Below are 20305 nucleotides of genomic sequence, written 5' to 3' on the forward strand. Positions count from 1 at the left end.
GGTAGGCTTCTACCCATCCTGAAAAGATATCTATAAACACTAGTAAGTACTTATATCCAGCATAGTGAGGTTTTACTTCAGTGAAGTCTATTTCCCAATAGACTCCTGGGCGATTACCATGAGTTTGTTTCCTTTCTGTCACTCGGGTAGCCCCAGCGTTTACCTGCTGACAGACCTTACAGGCAGATGTCACTTGTTCTACGAGGGTACTTGCCTTTGGGATTAGAAAGTCAGTTTTTTCAATCAGTAATTTTAGCTTTTCGACTACTCAAGTGTGTCCAGGCATGCCTCTGCTGGATCATTGCCAGGGCCTCCTTTTGGGGAAGGACTATTTTTCCTCCTTTTTCTCAGTTTTTAGTGTCTTTGTTCTCTATAGCCCCTATGGCTTTTGCTTCTTCCTGGTCTCCCGGGGTTTAAGTATGTTTAATAGTTATGTGGCTGGTTTCGTCAGGTTCTGTGGCTAGGGTTAGTACTTCCGTCATGGCGGCTTGCCTGGCCACTTGGTCGGCCTGTCTGTTTCTTACTGCGACTGGATCTTGTCCTTTTTGATGCCCGGGGCAGTGAATTATAGCCACTTCTTGAGGAAAAAAAAGGGCTTTTAATAAGGCAATTATTTCAACTTTGTTCTTGATTTCCTTTCCTTCTGAGGTTAGGAGACCTCTTCTTTCATAGATACTTCTATGAGTATGAGCCGTTGCAAAGGCATACCGGCTATCAGTATAAATGTTAGCTTTCTTTCCCTTGGACAGCTCTAGGGCCTTGGTTAGTGCTATTAACTCAGCCTTCTGTGCAGACGTGCCAGGAGGTAGTGATTGTGCTTAAATGGTGTTGTGGCCATCTACTACCGCCGCTCCCGCCCTCTGGGTACCTGAGTCAAGGTAACTGCTGCCGTCTGTGTACCAGGTGTGATCCGCGTCTGGGAGTTCTTGGTCTTTAAGGTCTTCCCGTGTTCCATGGGTCTCAGCCAGTACTTGCCGACAATCGTGTGGGCTTGGTTGGTCTTCTGGTACCGGCAGCAGCGTAGCAGTGTTTAGGGTGACCGGAGGGCCAAACTGGACGCGGTCCGTGTCCAGTAGGAGGGCCTGATAGTGGGTTAGGCGTGCGTTGGTTATCCACCGGTCCGGGGGCTGCCGCACTATGGCCTCTAGAGCATGTGGGGTAATAATAGTTAGTGGCTGCCCAAGGGTTAACTTAGCAGAGTCCTTGACCAGCATAGCGGTGGCTGCCATGATGCGAAGACACGGGGGCCAGCTGGCCGCCTCCGCTTCTCTCCCTCTCTCCCTGGTTCTTTTTCTCTCACAACTGCCGCCAGGATTTTTGTTAAATGTTTATCCCTCACTCGGTCCTTACGATCCTCTCGCTCCATCTGTTCCTTCGCTAACCTGGCTTCCCTTTTCTCAGGGGTTTCTCTCTTATTATACACTTTTTCTGCCTCCTTAACCAATTCCTGTAATCCATAGGTTTGGATTCCATCTAGTCTTTGGAGTTTTCCTTTGATATCTAATGCAGCTTGGTCTATGAATGCCATAGCTACGGTAGCCTTATGTTCTAGGGCCTCTGGGTCTAATGGGGTATACATTTGGAACCCTTCCAGAAGCCTTTCCATGAAGGCTGCCGGGCTTTCATCCCTTTCCTGAGTTATGGTCCTTACCTTGGCCAAATTTGTGGGGCGCTTTCCTGCCCCTTTGAGACCCGCCAACAGAGCCTGGCGATAGATTTGGAGACTCTCCTTACCTGGTGCCGTTTCATAGTCCCAGTCTGGGCGGGTGAGGGGAAATCCCTCATCTATTTTATTGGGAAGTTGGGTTGGGAGGCCTCCTGGTCCTGGCACATTTTTCCGGGCCTCCAGGAGGACTTGCTGCCTTTCTTCAGTGGTTAGGAGGACCTGCAAGAGTTGCTGGCAATCATCCCAAGTGGGCTGGTGAGTGAGGAGAATGGATTTTATTAACGAGGTTAGGGCCTGGGGGTCTTGGGAAAAGGAAGGGTTATGGGTTTTCTAGTTGTAGAGGTCAGAGGCAGAGAAGGGCCAGTACTGGACCATGCGATTGACGGTACGGAGGGGAAAAAGGGAGGATTGCCAAGTGGAAGGGCCATCTGGGTCCTCAGTTCGCCGCAAGCGGAGACGAGGAGGTGTCGGTGGCGGCGTCCGAGGGGTGAGTTTGGGCGGGGCTGGCGAAGGAGACGGGGTGGAGGGAGGGGCCGAGGGAGAAGTTGGAGAAAGGGTAGGGGCCGAGGCGGTAGAGGAAAGAGCTGGGGACAAGACAGGGGGCAAGGGTGAAGCGTAAGGTGGAGGTCTCAGAAGGGGGTTTTGAGGTGGAGGAGGCAGGGGGTCAAGAAGGAGGAGATCCCTCTGGGGTTCATCTGGGAGGACTGGCTTATGCGGGTCCGGTTTCCGATTTTTTTTTTTGGGGGGGGCTTCTAAGGCAAGAAGGGTAGACTGGGGTGGGGAAGGGGAATGGAGGAAGGGTTTCACCCAAGAGGGAGGGTTTCGGACCAGATCCTCCCAAGTAATTATGTAGGCCACCTGGTCTGGGTGTCCGTGTGGCCCAGGATCCATCACTGTTGCTTTAACCTGTAAGATAATTGGGAGGTCAAATGTTCCGTCCCGGGGCCACCCAACATGGAGGGTAGGCCACTTGGACGAGCAGAATTTTCACCATCGTCCCTTACGGACTTCTATGGAGAGGTTGTGGGCTCGAGCCCGAACGTCAGGGAAGTGAGTCAGGGTCAGAGACAAAGGAGTCGTCAACGTCTGTCCTATTTCATCCACGTATAACAAGGACAAAACGAAAGTAACAAAAACAAAGATCAGACAAGTAAGGAGAAGCCGCGCGGCCAGAGAGTGGCGCCACAAGATCATAAAATACTCAGACGGCAGGGGCGGCCTGCCTACAGATTTAAGGAGGCTGACTGAGTCGTCAGCCTTCTCCCAGACTACCGCCAGGGCGTCCCCCGGGGCATAAGTGGGAAGGTGCGGGACACGTCTGTCCCCCTTCCCCACTTAATTCAGAAGGAGTACTCCCCAGAGTTCAGAGTTAGCCGGCAAGACAGACAGAACAAAACGAAAGTACCTGGTAGGTCCGTTCAGTCACCAGTCCGTGGCCCAGGCCAGATGGGTCTCCGCCGGATGGGTCGGGGGTCCTCGGACGACCCCACTTCCTGGCCAACGCACCAAATGTTGGAACCGAATTGTCGATTCCCTCCTGGGCAGGGGTCGCCGCGAAGGATCACCGACACAAGATTCACAGCAGAGAGTTATTTATTACTAGCGCGCTAGGGTCCCAAGCTCTAAGTTGGCCCTGGGACCCCGACTGCTTGTTACAGGCTGTTTATATAGGCAAACACAAGTTCAAACACAGTTTAGGGCGCAAAATTCAAACAAAGCTTTAGGTGCGTGGTAATTGGGTCTGTCTATGGTCTGAGCAAGGTGTCTTGTTCTAATTGGTTAGAGCAGGACCTTATGAGGTTTTTTTCCTGGAGTTGTTGATTCCGGGAACTTCGAGGCAGGGTGAGACCCCCGGAATTGGCAGGGTGGGACCCCATGAGGTTGTTTCCCGGAATTGGCAGGGTGGGACCCTATCAGGGTGGGACCCTATCGAGGCAGGGTGGGACCCTATCCAGAGCCACCTGGTGTTAATTTTTTTAAGTTATTTTTTTATGAGGCCTAGTTTCTAAGTTTTATGCGGCCTAGTTTCAATTCATGCCTTTTTTGCAATAAAGCACAATTGTGTGCACATTGCTATGAGTATGACTAGCTAGATTCTAATTTTTCTCAGAATCTCTGAGGTCTGTTATTTTAAAAAAAGTGAAGAACCACTGAACTTCTAGCGTTTTATAACTTTTATTATCAAATTTTCCAAAAGGAATTACTTGCAGAGCGCATTTTAGGCTATCTAAATACTATGCACTTTGAAACAAAAGATGCCAAAGTTGCTGCTGTCCTCAGAGAACGAAGGAATGATGCATTGGGTTTGCAGTGAATTTATGCAAGAGGCCCAGGAGTACTTGATTAAAAGTGCCGCTCAGCCAGCACTGTCCTAAGTACTCATCACCTTTCCTAGTGAGCACGTTCAGGTCTTCAAGACATTAACACCGGTCTCTACTTAAAATCGGCTCGACTATAAAATATCAAAAATGGAAAGCTTTAACTCTGGCAAGAATTTCTCTTTCTCGAGTGTGATGTAAGGACCTAGGCTCCCTCAGCTGTAAAATCAGGGGCCGGCTGAGTGATTACCAAGGTCTCCCGGTGCTAATGCTCCTGCCCGTTACCTGTCTCTGAATGGGCCGCCAAGCACCTGCTGGCTCATTAAGCAGGCTGGAGTCAGGCTCTCTGACTGTGACCGGGTAACTCTGCCTCTGCGTTAGGAGGGCTGAGGAGTGAACGTGGCCGTGCCGGGCTCCATTTCAGAACACGTAGCTGCACCATTTCCTGAGCATTGGAGTTTAAGGCGTAAGAAGATGGGCAGGCACAGAGATGGAGGTCGCCACTGCCACGGGTCAGCAAGCCACCTGTCCCAGCAGCTAGCGATAAGCACTATGATGTCAGAGGGACAAGCATCCGACTCCCACTTCTCATCCAAAGGGCTCCTTCACAGGAGCCCCCGGGACTCCCCACTTCCCCCTGCCCATCCCTACACAGGTATCCTGTTTCTCCCAGATGCAGCACCCGGCCTGGACCATTTCACATCCCAGCCTCCCCCTGCAGAGCTGGAGAGCAGCTTGGGACACCCTCTCTCAGAGTTGAGATGAAGGAAGACGGCAGCTGGGAGTACAGGTATTCCTTAGGAAAGGAGAAACAGCGGGCGCGCTGGACATACAGCCGCAAAGCCCCCACCCCGAGCTGCCACCATGACCCCAGGGCACGCCGGATGCCTTCTCCTCCATCTCGGAGGCCTCTGTCCGAGCCTTGTGCTCCCACCTTGCGTGTCCTGAAGCAACTCACTTCCCTGCCCATGTGGCCTCCTCGGCCTGGAACTCCTTGGCCTTCTTTCTCTACACCTGTAAAACTCCTACATGCACCCTGAAGCCCAGTTCAAACACCACCCTACTTAGAAAACTTTCCCAGATTACCCCCGGGACTGCACATGTCCTCGTCGCCATGTTCAGGGCATTCCGCTCACCTCCTTGCTACCTCAAAGTGCGTCCCTGAAGGCAAATACCTGTGAACAAACCTCACTCTGGCTCCGGACTCAGCAGTCATCAGGGAGGGGTTCCAAGGAAGGGCTTCCAGGAGAGGGTCTTCAGGTGAGAGACTCCAGGTGAGAGACTCCAGGTGAGTTTCCAGGTGAGTTCCCAGGTGAGTTTCCAGGTGAGAGCCTTCAGGTGAGAGCCTCCAGTAGCTGGTGTCTGGACTCCAGGCAGGAGCGTTTGCAGTGTTCTCGGAAGGAAGGAAGGAAGGAAGGAAGGAAGGAAGGAAGGAAGGAAGGAAGGAAGGAAGGAAGGAAAGAAGGCAGGCAGGCAGGCCAGAGGCCACTGTCCAGATCCCTGGAGCCGGAAGGAAGGAAGGGAGGGAGGGAGGGAGGGAGGGAGGAAGGAAGGAAGGAAGGAAGGAAGGAAGGAAGGAAGGAAGGCAGGCAGGCAGGCAGGCAGGCAGGCCAGAGGCCACTGTCCAGATCCCTGGAGCCAGACAGCACTACTGTGGCCAGCTGAGGCTGTGCCCTGGGGCTGGGGACTGATTCTTTGCTGTCGGTGGATGTTCAGGGAGGAGGCATCCTGTGTGAAGCATGCAAGGCCCTGTGAGCCTGAGCCTGCCTGTGGGTCTAAACGGGCACAGTTCCCTGCCTCCCAGGTCCATGGTGCAAACCACAGCCCTGGAAGCCCTGACTCCTGTGCCCAGCCCCAGTGCCCTCCTTCTTCCTGCTGAGACAGAGTCGAGGGCCATGGCAGGTCCCTGAGGCATCCCAGACAAAGGAGGGGCACGGAGTCCCAGCAGGAGGGTTTCCAAAGAGGGGCAGACCCAGGGGCTCAGCTCTAATCTCCCACCACGGCAGCCCCAGCTCCCACAAGCCTGGGCCTCCTCGAAGGGCTCAGGGGCTTAGTGACAAGAGCTGGCCCTTCAGGAACTGGCACCCAAGCCCCTTCCCCAAGAGCCGCCTTTCTGTAGGTGTAACGCAGGGGCCGCCATACCCAAAGACCCCTCCCTCTGTGCAGGACAGATGTTGCAACCAGGGCCCAGCATCCCTCATGCAAGGCGTGTGTTGCAGGCAGCATTGGATATAGAGACTTGGTGGGCACAGGGTGCACTTGTTTTGTTCTCGCTGGAATCACAAGGCCACCATCTGGTATCCTAGCAGCAGCATTTTGGAGGTTACAAAACAGTTTCCTATTTATTACCTGAATTAATCTTTGTGGTATTTTTATCCATTTTAAATCACAGGCAGAAAATGAGATTCTAGGCCATCGTCCTCCCCACCCCCACTTCAAGCCCTAGGTCAGGATCTACCCTGGGGCCTCTGCTCCTTCCCGGCTTCTGCTCAACCTCCTGTCCTCCTCCCAGGCTCTCATCATCCTGCCGGATGGATCTTCTCAGGGGAGCCTGTGGCCACCACTCCTCTGAAGGCACCTGGGCACCGCCAGGCGCTTTGGAAAGCAGAGCCCGATCTTAGCAGAGAGACAGAGAGGCAGCCCCGGAGGGACAGCGGTGAGTCCGTCCTTCCCTCCAAAACTGCCCCTTCCAGACCCTCCGGCAGCTGAATCTTCCCCAGGGGTAGATACTTAATTTCTAAGGAAGAACCTAAAACAAAACGGTGATTCCATCATCAGCATAAAATAAACAGAATAACAATAAACCATGAAAGAAAAAAATAGACTGAAAGAAGCGAAGATCTATACCTGTGTAATGATGTATAATGAGATGTTCCTGTAATCAATAGGAGGCAGAATGGAAATCTTTGATTTTTGCAGAGGCTGCTGAAGGCTGCGGTTCTGGTGGATGTGATTTACACCACAGTGTTGGGGTCTTGAAGCTCTAGCTTGGAGATCCCCACTTTACCTCTTTATTTTAAAGAACTCTTACTGGTTTCTTTGTCATTACTATTATTTTTGGAAAGTGATACATACTCATGTGAAAGTATAAAGAAGAACCATGTTTTAAAGATCTATAATGCTGTAACCCAGGGGTAAGCACTGTTAAATCCATCTGCATTTTCTTCTAGTCTTATGCACATATATTTACATAATTGAGATTATACTGCATGTGCAATTTTATATCCTGACTTTTTTCACTTAATATTGTGCTGTAAAATTTTCTACAAGTCATTGACAATTTTAGAGAAGCATTTTAATGGGCATGTAATTATCTATTGTGTGATATAGCACGCTGTAATTATTTCCCTAGTGTTGGACATAAGATTTTTGCATTTTTTCACTATTATGGATAATATTCTGATGAGCACCTTTGCAAAGAAGACTTTGATGGTTGATACGGCTGTTTCCTTAGAAGAGATACAAAGAAACATAACTGTGGAATCTAATTATGCAAGTCAAGAGAGTCTGAGGCAATTAACCATCCACAAGTAGCAGGAGCTTTGCTTCCCTTCTCCCTAATGGGTCATGGCTATTATCATTACTTTAAAGTTTTCTAATTTAATAAGTAGCAAGTATGTTACTATCATGATAAAGTGTCTCTCCTAATTGCCAGAAAATTTGAATAATTTTTATGTTTGTTGATAATCTCTTTGTAAATAACCTACTCATTTCCTTCAGTTCCTTTTCTGTTAAGAAAAACAAAATGCTTTTAATTTATTGATTTCGCTTGAGTTTTTGTCACTTAGGAAATTAACCCTTATTTATGCCAATTAATGCTTTTATTGAGAATGTTCATTTAAGTCCTCTTTCCTAAGCCTGGCCCCTGGGTTGTAAATCTTTTAATATGTTTTTGAAGTGATGTTTTAAGGATCCACTTAATTATATCCAGAAGACAATAATTTTCCTGTGATCTATTTTATTGTTCATGTACTTCAAAGAAATAAACAAACAAAAATCAAACCCAACATTCTTACCATCCATATATCAGCTAATAACCTCCTAATGGTCTTATATTGCTATTTTCTTTCCTCCTCTCTCCTGTGCTTCTGCACTTAGTGCCATGGGACTTTCATTTTGGTGTAATAATGTGGTGTGAGGACCCCAAGCCACCCCCTTTTTAATAACAGCATTTACTGACGTATTACACTGACTAATGTATCTCCTCCTAATTGATTTATAGTTCTCTGATAGAATATTATGCTCCAGCCGGGAGCGGCGGCTCATGCCTGTAATCTCAGCACTTTGGGAGGCTGAGGCAGGTGGATCGCTTGAGGTCTGGAGTTCAAGACCAGCCTGGGCAACATGGGGAAACCTCGTCTCTATTAAAAGTACCAAAATTAGCTGGATGTGGTGGCGTGTGCCTGTAATCCCAGCTACTTGGGTGGCTGAGGCAGGAGAATCACTTGAACTTGGGAGGTGGAGGTTGCAGTGAGCCAAGATCATACCACTGCACTCCAGCCTGGGTGACAGAATGAGACTCCATCTCAAAAAACAGAAAAAAAAGGATGCTCCTTCAGGTAGCTGGGTCTATTTTACACTATTCCAGCTACCACAGGGTTACAACATTTTAAGACGTTTTTCTTAACTGTCTCAGCTATTCTAACTGGTTCATTATTCAAATACACATTCTCCCCAGCCTAAGCAATCGTCCTGTGGGCATCTATGAAAGAAAGAAAAGAAAGAGCTTCACTCCCTCCTAACTGCAGTTGCTTCCTTATACCTGACTTGCAACTATGTGGGAATGGAACGTTTGAGACAAAACAAACCTTAAAGGCCATCCAGATCGACTCTTAAATAACACTTAACACGAGGCTTCAGCTGTTGCTGGCCACCCTGCTGGCTTTCTGCCGGCCAAGTGACCCGCTCTGTCTTTGGCAGCTCTCACAGTGCTTGGGTCTTCTCTACTGCTCTGGGGCTACCTCCACCCACCCAGACATGTGCCCTCCAGAGCCACGGAGAGTATGTGGATATCTTCTTTATGAGAACAGGAACCTTCTTTATTCTATGGAACCAAGTTTGAAAATCCCAGTTTCCAGGATGGACTCTATCCAGATGTGAGAATCGTGTGTGCTGGGAAACTCTTTTGCTCCCTGTGAAGCAGGCTGGCTGGCCTCCTGTTGTGATCTGGTCTAGAGAAGAAGAACAAAAGCCCCTTACTCAAGCTCTAGCTTATCTAACTTTCAGCCAGTCAGCAACAAAAGACCCAACACACTGTTAACCACAAGTTCCTGCTTCCATTAGGACTCAAACTCAACCTATAGTTATCCCTTCCTCATTGTAATGCTAAAAGTCACACCCAGAGGTGCAGATTTAAAGTACGCATGCTACATGCAGTGTATACAGAAGTGTATTAAATCCTTGCCCAGGTGCTGAAAAGGATCCTTCTCTACATGTTCTGATGTCTCCCTTCCCTATAGGAGAGTCCTATAAAATGAACTCCCACGCTGCTTTCAGAGAGCAGCCCGTCCTTCCCTTCTGCAGTGCTGACTCCACTGTGCACAAGCTAAATAAACTTTTCACTAGTCTCTCTTGATTTCTATCCTGGGAGATTGCAGGAACTCAGGGCACCAGAAACACTTGTTTCACTTAGAAAATGTATGTCCATGACTAGAATAATAATTTACAGCATTTTTCTTAATCCAAGCAGTGCAATGATGGATGAACCTGTATAAGCAAATAAGGTTGTGAAAATGTTATTTGTAATAACAAAGAGTAACAAATACAAATACGGGCAGATGAGGAAATCACCCTGAGAAATCTCCAAGTGTTGTTTCTCATCAAGAAATCTGGACACACACTCTTTTTTTTTTTTTTTTTTTTTTTTTTTTTGAGATGGAGTCTTGCTCTGTTGCCCAGGCTGGAGTGCAATGGCGCAATCTTGGCTCCCAGCAAGCTCTGCCTCCCGGGTTCACGCCATTCTCCTGCCTCAGCTCCCTGAGTAGCTGGGATTATAGGCGCCTGCCACCATGCCTGGCTAATTTTTTGTATTTTTAGTAGAGATGGGGTTTCACTGTGTTAGCCAGGATGGTCTCGATCTCTTGACCTCGTGATCTGCCCACCTCAGCCTCCCAAAGTGCTGGGATTACAGGCGTGAGCCACCGCGCCCGGCCTAACACACTCTTTTTAGAAGTCGACAGTGACATATACAGCTTATCTGTGTTCTGTCTTCCAGCAATATCACTAACATGATAAAATCAAAGCTGCTGAAAATGCAGGAAAAAAAGGTTGCTTATTTAAAAATAATTTAGAGACAGGAGAATTGCTTGAACCCAGGAGGCGGAGGTTGCAGTGAGCTGATGCTATGCTATTGCACTCCAGCCTGGGTGACATAGCAAGACTCTGTCCAAATAATAATAATAATAATAATAATAATAACTCAGAGATACTGTATTCTGTGCACTTCCTCAGTTTGGTTCACCGAAGGAAAATTCAGGGTTGACCAGTGATTATTCAATGTAAAAAAAAATTGTGGAGAATTTTAAATGCAAACGCTTTTACAGAAACACAGAAATGAGTAAGAGTGATTCTCTGCCCTTGTGTGTAAACAACTGAAAATAAAACAGAATTTGACTTTAAACTCCATGGGGCAGGGTCCATGACTCCTGTTCAGTTTGTGATCCACGATTACTGGCATACGAAATGTACCCAATAAATACTCAATGGATGAATAAAAAGTAAATTTCCTTGTATAACCCAGATCTTTCCTGCTTACAAATGATGCCCGCATCCATTATCTTGTTTGATTCTCCAGCAATGAGGTGGGAGGTGTGTTTGCCATCCCACACAGGCCATGATGCACAAGCCAACAGCAGCTCCCCGGAGACCTCTCGGATCCCCAGTGGTTTCTGCCCTCACCCCACACCCACCAAGAACTCTTCTGTGGCAGATGCGGGGACTCCCTGGCATCCTTGCCGTGAGAGGGAGTGTCTGGGCAGTGGGAGGCCATGTCCTTGGAAAGTGTGTTCAATAAATGGATGGCCTGCGGGCAAGTCAGCTTTGTGGGCTCATTCGAACGGGCTGTTCTCTGCATCTGCAATTCTAGCCTAAACCTCTATAGAGCCTCTGAGTCAACCTTGAGGTTTCGCCAAGGTGAGTCCCTGACAACAGCCACACGGAGCGTCCTGACCCTCCTTCCAGTAAAATCCCTTGCCAGGGGCTGTGTCGGGACAGCAGGGTTAGGGCACAGGAGGCCCCTTCACGTCGGGCTTGTGGTGGATGGGGAGAGATGGGCAGACACAATGCTGCTTCTCAAAAGCTCCCCCAGGGGCTCACAGCCCCAGAACATCAGGACAGGAGGAGAGGTGTGTGGGCTGACGGGGGATAAGCTATGGATCAGCTCCCATACCAATCTCACCCCCAGGTACTGCTTTAAGAACGCTGGGGTCCAAGAAGAGCTTGTCATATAAAGGACTGCACATAGCATTAAGTCTAGAAATTAATAACATAACCCATCGCTGAATTCTGCCGGCACGCAAACTCAGGCAGAGATAGTGCTGCCTAGAATCCCCTGTTTTCCCCATGTTGTAGGAGGGTGCAAGGCGTGGTGCAGTGCCCGCAGCATCTTCATGACGAGTTCTCACCTGAAAGCAGAAACACAGCGTCCGCGGAGCACCTGCCCCTCTGCCAGGCGGGCGCAGCACCTGCCTCCACAGGTAAGACGGACACGGCGCTCATTTCCATCTCACCCTCTGTTCTCCAAGGAATGGAGCTGCCGGGGGAGTGTCTCCATGGTCAGTTTCTGGACAGGCCTGGGACAGCCCTGATCAAAGATTAATGCTTTATTTGTGACTTCTCCAAATTCCAGCACCCTTTCCTGATTAAAACAGCAACAAAAATGCTTAGTTAAAAAGGAATTTATGGTAATGTCTTTGGCATTAAAACAAACAAACAAACAAATCTCAGCCCCAAAGCTAAGCTCCTACTGAACAGGAAAACCTATTACAGTAAGATGAGGTCCTAGTCATCTCCAGCTTGGCGGGTGCAGTGGAGGCGTCAGCCCGTGCAATCAGACGGGTAGACGCAGAAGAGGAACCGGATGTAAACCCTTTCTGTTTGCAGGTGATACGAGTGTATCTCTTGAAAACCCAAGAGAAAAAAGGATAAAACAAATAACTAACACTGGAACGGAACCACACAAAAGCAAAACAAATATAAAAAATTAGTGAAGTATCAGGATATAAAATTAACATAATAATAAAAAGTATTTATATATACAAACAATGACCAAGTAGATGATATAGTGGGTAAGAAAACACAAATAGCAATAAAAAGAAAAATACATAAAAGCAAGTTTTAAAAAACTGTACGTTTACATGAGAAAAATTCTTAAATATTCCTAAAAATTTGGATTTCCCTGGATGGAGGGGCATCTCCTATTGTTGGATAGGACTATTTAAAATTTGGGTGGGCACGGTGGCTCACGCCTGTAATCCCAACACTTTGAAAAGAGGCTGAGGCGGGTAGATCACCTAAGGTCAGGAGTTTGAGACCAGCCTGGCCAACATGGTGAAACCCCATCTTTACTAACAATACAAAAATTAGTCAGACATGGTGGCACACACCTGTAATCTCAGCTACTCGGAAGACTGAGGCAGGAGAATTGCTTGAGCCCAGGAGATGGAGGTGGCGGTAAACTGAGATTATGCCACTGAACTCTAGCCTGGCCAACAGAGCGAGATTTTGTTTCAAAATGAATGAATAAATAAATAAATAAAATGAAATAAAATAATAAAGATACTAGTTTGGGGGGGTTAATGTAAATATTTCATGTAATACCAATAAAAGTGTTAATAAGTTTTCTTTTCTGAAACCAAACAGGTATATTTTAAATTTCTTATGAAAACAAATGCAAAGTATCTTTAAAAAATGTTTTAAAACAATGGTAAAGTTACTAGACATAAAAATACGATAAAGCTTTTGTGATTAAAACAGTGTATTAGTGGGACAAGAACCACCTGACCAGCAGAAGAAATAAATAAAAATAATTTGTAGAAATCCATAAATAAACCCAAACACATGTGGAAGTTGGGCATATTATTAAAGAGGACATCTCTGAAATGTCCGAGGAAAATATTAACTTGTAAAAATTCACATTAGAAAATCTTGACATTCTCTTGGAAAATTGGATCCACGACTCACACTATTCGCTGGACAAAAAGTAAAATGTAAAATATACATGAATTATATACACACACACATTAGGCAAAATTATGGGTGAATTCCTTTTTAACCTGAACAGGTGAAAAGCTTTTCTAATTAAGATTCAACATTTAGAAACAATAAAAAAGGTTGATAAATGCAATGATATGCTTTTTAAATTATATAGTAAAAATGACTATAAGCAAATCCTAAAGACAAACATCGAACTGTGAAGAAATATTTACAACGCCACTCACGATGGAAGAACACGTGAAAGCTGCTTGCTGCTGCTGTTTCTCACCTCTCAGATCGATGCTGAGTTTACAGCTGGCAGCACTCCATGGGCAAGGCTGGGGGAAGCCGCCCCACGCAGTGCTGGTTGGAGCAGGAGTGTTACTGCATTGTGGAGGGGAATGAGAAGGCTTCTAAGGAGGTAGTGTAAGCACCTGCCCTTGACCTAGAGCTGCATGTCCAAGAATTTCCCTTACAGGTGAATGTCTCCAAACATCAACCAGCACATACAAGTGTACTCCTCGCAGCAGTGCTCTATGTTAGCAAAGTGCTGGGAATAACCTGGAGAGCCACTTAGCAGGGTGGGTACGAGAGCCACAGTGCCCTGGGATGGCGCCAGGAGGAGGCATGGAGGAGGAGCAAGGAGGGGTGGCCCCACACCAGCAGCAGTGGTCCTGCTTCACGCAGCCAGCACTGGGACAGGCCAGGCCAGGCCCTTCTCAATGGGGAGTGATGAGAGGAGTCCAGCACCGGCGGGGGCGTCCAGGGCAGAAGGGCCGGCCTGGAGTGAGTCACCTCAAGAGAAGCTGACAATCCCCAATGCTGGGCTGGAGAGCCAAAGAACCAATGTCAGGAAAACAACGGAAATGGGGGAAGTGTGTGTGGGAGGGAGGTTCTGATTTTAAAATGTCCATGGAAACCTGGCAAGCAAATGCAGTGGGTAAAACTTGATTGGCTCCTGGGAGAAAAAGCATAAAAGTAATTGTTAAAAAAAAAAAAATAGATGAAACTGGAATGCGAACTATTTAGATGCTGTTGTTGAGTTTTTTAAAGAGTCTTTGCTGTGACAATGGTATTCTGGCTGGGTGGGCAAGGGCCTTTCTTATCGGAGATGCATGCTGATGATGACGTATTCGAGGGTAAAATGTCACGATGTCTTACACTCACTTTCACACGTCTTCACGAAAATGTACATGTGTGTGCACGCTTGTATGTACTTATGGACATGTATAGAGTGCACAAATGTAACAATGTTAAAAAGCATGAAGCTGAGGGCCTGTGAGGGTTCATTTTATGACTTGTCAACTTTTCTATAGGTTTATAACATTTTCTAAGTAGACACTAGGTAAGAAAGAAAAATCGTGCACATTTATTTAATCATGGATATGAAAGGTGAGTCAGGGACAATTTGGCTTGGAAGGACAGAATCCTGCAGAGGAGTGAGTGTCTGCGGCAGAGGCTGACTCGGACTGGCAGGGCGCCCGGTTCTTTGAGAAGATGCTGTTGAAAATGAATGCAGAGGGCTTCATGGCCTCTTCGAAACTACCCTCACCAGCCATAGGCCAAGCCTCCCAGCCCCAGCCCCTGGCCCACTCCCGTCAGCAAGCCCTTACTGCCTCTAATCCTGTGGCTGGTCTTCAATCCCCAATTAGAGGCTCTTCAAAAGCATCCCCTTCTCTAAGCCATATTCCTCTGAAATATGCTTGTAATATTGTTCACACTAACCTACATGCTCACGACTCCATTTACACAACAGCTACGTGATGTTGAGGTTTATGTGCTCAATAAAAATTTTTATAGCAAAATAAAATTATTATTTCAAAAAGAGATTATGCATTTAATATATCTATACTCCAAATTATCGAACTTTTGCATTTTGCAGAGTAGGCAGAAGCGGTGTGTAGTGTGTCACTTGTTGAATAAACACACGTCCAGGGGTCTGTTTTTCCCATAGTCAAAAAACTTCAAATCTTGGCATGCTGTGACCTAGAAGCGGAACCTGGCATCTGAGTGTGGACAGGTCATCCACCATATGGAGCTGTTCCCCTTGCCACCCAGTACACACACACACACACAAATACACACATATGCACATGCGCATATACACATGTATTTACATATACAAATCCACACACATATCTACATAAACACACATGCACACACATACACACATGCCCATGTACACATATAGTTGTACACACATATATACACAAATGCACATACATAAACATACACACACACACACATACACACACGCACATGTACACACATACCTGAACACACACATATACACACATACACATGCACATACATACACACATGCCCATGTACACACATAGCTGTACACACATATATACATAAACACATATATACATAAATATACACACACAAATACACACACAGACATGTACACACATACCTGAACACACACATATACACATATACACACATACACATGCACACACATACACACATGCACATACTTACCTGCACACACACATCTACATAAACACACACTCATGCACATGCACATACATACCTGAAGACACACACATGCACATGTACTCACACACTCCTGCACACACGTATCTATATAAACACACACTTGTACACATATGCACATGTACACACATACCTGCACACAGATATACACACATACACATATCTAAACACACATACACACACACATGCACATGTACATGCATGCCTAAACACATACACAAACACATACGTACAGACATACCTGCACACACATACACACACATACATCTACATAAACACACACATACACACACATACATCTACATAAACACACACATACACACACATACATCTACATAAACACACACACACACAGAGACATGCACATGTACATACATGGACACAACTGGGCTCTGATTCCCAAAGCTGGAACTGGGCTCTGATTCCGGTGCTCCCCCTCCCCAAAGCTGGAACTGGACTCTGATCCCCAAAGCTGGAACTGGGCTCTGATTCCCAAAGCTGGAACTGGGCTCTGATTCCCAAAGCTGGAACTGGATTCTGATTCCGGTGCTCCCCCTCCCCAAAGCTGAAACTGGACTCTAACTGGACTCTGATTCCGGTGTTCCCCCCAACAAAGCTGGAACTAGACTCTGATTCTGGTGCTCCCCTTCCCCTGCCAACCTGACAACCCTGACAGCACTGGCCCATGGGATCCCCGGAGCCAGCCACGTGTCCTGTTCCCAAGGTGCTCAGGGCAGGTCTTGTCACGGGGACACTCGGGGAACCCTAGCTGCCAGGAATCTCACTCCCAGCCAAACCCCGGTCACGACGCAAGCTCCTGGTCCCAGGGGCTTCTGGGCTGGGTTCCGTTCCTGCCTTCTGACTTCTCTCTAACCAAGCAAGGTCATAATGTGTGTCAAGGTCATAATGTGTACATAATGTGTGTCTCTTGCAAAGAAAAATAAAAGGAAAAAAAGAACTTACTTTCAACTCATTGATATTTTGTGCAACAGCTCTGCAGGGTATCAATACACTTTTCCAAAGCTGTAAATGTGTAAACTTCCGAAGCAGTAAAGCTGTAAAACCTTGTTATTGGGCCTTCATTACGTTTTATATTTGGGGCAGCTGATTCTAAACTCCAGAAAACGATAGGAAGGCTGGTCCACACTGCGTGGTTGGAGGGTGGGAAGGAGAAACTTTGCTGACCAAGAAACCGGCTGATCCGCGGGAGGCTGGACCCAGACGGACCAGCTGACTTCGCACGTGGCTGAAATCTGTCTCACCAAGAGGGAGGCAGGTGTGGGCTCCAAATTAGTTTTACCTGGATGGAAACCAGTCTGCCCAGCATAGTGACAACCTAAACAACCAGGCAAACAATGCTGGAAATGAAAAGAAATGTGACACCAGTCAGTTCATGGCAGATGAGGTGTGCCCAGTGTGCTGGTTTTCTGTGGCCCTCCAAGAGGTGGAGGCTGCTGGGGGAGATGTGGTTTGGACGGAATGCAAGCTTCAACTGCTTCTCACGTGACATCACCTGTTCTCACAGGGAACTCATGAACACTTATTTGAGCAAAGATGAAGTCTGGTCCCAAGCTCCCTGAGCCATTCCTCAAACCCAGCTGTGCAGGGGTGTTTGGCTATGGGGACCTTGCTCTTTCTGCCGTGTCCCTCAGAGGCACAACTGGGATGAGCCAGGGGCAGGGACTTCTTCCCCTGGAGACTCCCGCAAGGGTGTGAACTTGAGGGGAAATCCTTAATGAGGACTCCTCCCTGTCATCGGGTGGGTGATGGCTCTGTCTTAGCTCAGAGCCCTTGTCTTTGGTGGCCAACTCTGGGGTGCTCAGGGCATGGGGGCTGGGAGCCTGGGGCTGGGAGGGGTAAGACAGTGACAGAACCCAGAGTCTGGCAGCCCCTGATGTGAGAACCCAGGTCATTACATTTTCTCTCCACTTCTACGTGTTTGAGAAATTCTATCATGGAAATCCTCCAAGGCCCTCACTCCTCCCAGGCCAATGTCCCACTGAGTAAATCAAAGAGTTGTTCAGAAAAACTAAGGATAAAGATTTCAGATGCAATAGTGACATAGTCTAGGTCTTCTGCAGGTCAAGGTCAATCGCTGACCTTCAGAGTGTCAGCCTGACACCCCCCAGGTCTGGGCTCCTGAGTCTGGGTCTCCGGGCAGCCTTAGACCTCCATGCACTGGGCGCACCCGGGTCCAGGCTCCCGAGTCTGGGTCTCCGTGCAGCCTTAAGCCTCTGTGCACTGGGCGCCCCTGGGTCCAGGCTCCCGAGTCTGGGTCCCCGTGCAGCCTTAGGCCTCCATGCACTGGGCGCAGCCGCATTTTTGCTCATGGACCAGGGTGAGTTATTGCCCACCCAGCTAATCATGGCCTGATTAATTCTCCAAGCTCAGTTAGTTCCCTAGCTAAGGAACCTAGAGGTAGTCAGAACCCACTGGAAATGCAGCCTCTCCAAATCCAGGTCCCCGTGAATGGCCAGTGCTCAGCCTGGGGGCGTCCCCTCCCCTCCCTTTGTCTTTGCTCCTAAATGTCCTCTCTGTTGGTGCATCATAGCTGAAAAGGTGATCAGTTTATGAAACACCTAAAGAGATAAGCAGGCTTCCTCTATTTCTGTGCATTAAACAAGTCCTTTTGAAATGACTTTATTTTCTTCCCCCATTGACACTTGGAGGAGGCTAGAAGACAGTGCCCAACGTGCAGTTCCCACCGGGATGCAGGTCCCACTGGGATGCAGGTCCCACTGGGATGCAGTTCCCACTGGGTGGCAGTTCCCACTGGGTGGCAGTTCCCACCAGGATGCAGCTTCCACCGGGATGCAGTTCCCACTGGGATGTCCACTTGGGCCCCTGTGCGATGCCTGGCTGGCCCTTTCCAAAGCCGCTCCACATGGAGCTCAGGATGCAGAGCTGAGGACAACGGCCGAACCGGGGGCCTGAACTGCTCCCAGATTCTGCCTAGGATGGCCCTTCCACCCCTCTGCACCCCACTTCTGCCCATGAGGGTCACTCCAGCTCTCCGGGTTGCATCTACAGAGCCAGGGGATGGACTAAACAAACTAAAACAAAAACTTCTCTGCAGGCCCTGCATCATGAGTCAGCTGAGGGAGTATTTCCCAAAGGCCTTGCAGGAAAAGGCAGGGAGAAGTTGGGCAGCCTGGCTCTGGGGTATCTCTGGAGAGCAGGCTTCGGTGGAGGTTGGACAGAAAGGTGGGGTCTCCTCTGTACCGGCCTGGGGAGGGCAGGAAGGGACCAGCAACTTGTATGGCCGGGGAGCTGGGATTGATCTGTAGAACCAGGCATCGCGAATGAGCAGCCAGGGGCGGACCTGTGGGTGTGCCAGGTGCTGAGCCTTCTAAGCAGCAGGTGCAAGCTCTCTGTCCTTGCACTGTTTCTCTGACACAGAAGAAGTCTGAGACCTGTCGTGTGGGACAGTTGTGTGAGTCAGGACTCCCCCATGGAGGCTGCATCTTTGGGAGTGGTGAGGAGGGATCTATTACAGGAGGCTGAGCCTGTGCCACTGCTGAGGCCAGTTCCACGATCTAGGTGTAGTTGGCGTCACTGGAGCCAGAAGGCACGGGGCAGGCAGTGATGAGGGAAGACAGATGGGAGTGGACAAAAGGCCCCCTGGGACGCATCTGTCTCTTTTCAACTCCAGGCCTGCAGCCTGGACGACACAGCTGAGCTGTGTAGATGCGGATGCTCTCATCCCGGAGTGGAGCAGGTGCCTGGCCCAGAGGACAGGTACATTGATGCATGGAACCAAGGCAGCAAGGAGGCAGGACTGGCTGTGACAGGTGCCCCCAGGGTGAGCAAGGAAGTCCATGGGAAGAAGCTGAAATGGCACCCAAAAGCCCAAAGGGGACCCAAGGACAGGGCAGCTCTAACCTTGCTCCATGGGCTGGCACTCCCATTTTTGCCTTGGCATGAGACTGAGTCCAGAAGGGGAGGAAGCAGTACCTGCTGCTGGGAGGGTGTTGGGTGGGGACACGGTGGACAGGGATTCCAGGCCCGGTGGAGCCACCCACCTCCACACGGTTAGAGAGCCTTTCGGAGCCACGCTGTGCCCAGTCTGGTTGTGCAACTGTGCCTGAAAAGGACTCTTAAACCCTGAATATTTTCATGTAAATATGTCTCTAGCCTCATGTTAAAACCACAGATGATCATGGAGGTGAACACATAGCTAAGAGGCTGATTTTTTTTCTGAAGATATGTTCATTATTTGATAAGGATTTAAACAGATTTTAACTACCTCCCTGGATAGTTCTTTCTAAATGTTTTAATTATAAGACCTTCCTGGCTTAATACGTTATACGGTGCATAATCAGGTTATACATTTTCTATCCTATCTCAGCCTGAAAAATAAGAAAATAGGGTTATAATAATACCACTGCAGGGGCAATTAAATGCAGCAATCATGGTGTGAAGACAGTCCCCTCTCCTCTCCACTCAGGCTGGCTGAGGCTGGCTCCCCATCCCCCATCCCCTCCACAGGCCCTGGGTACCAGCCATGCCTGGGGAAGCCTAGAGCACGGGGTCCTGGGTGGGTTATTGTAGCAGTGCCCAGAGCAAAATGGAGGCTGGAAAGGCTCTGGGGGAGACAGTGGGCGGAATGAACCAGGATGAGGAGCAT

The sequence above is a fragment of the Macaca fascicularis genome, chromosome 9 (assembly GCF_037993035.2).
Source record: "Macaca fascicularis isolate 582-1 chromosome 9, T2T-MFA8v1.1".
NCBI classification, from domain to species: Eukaryota; Metazoa; Chordata; class Mammalia; order Primates; family Cercopithecidae; genus Macaca; species Macaca fascicularis.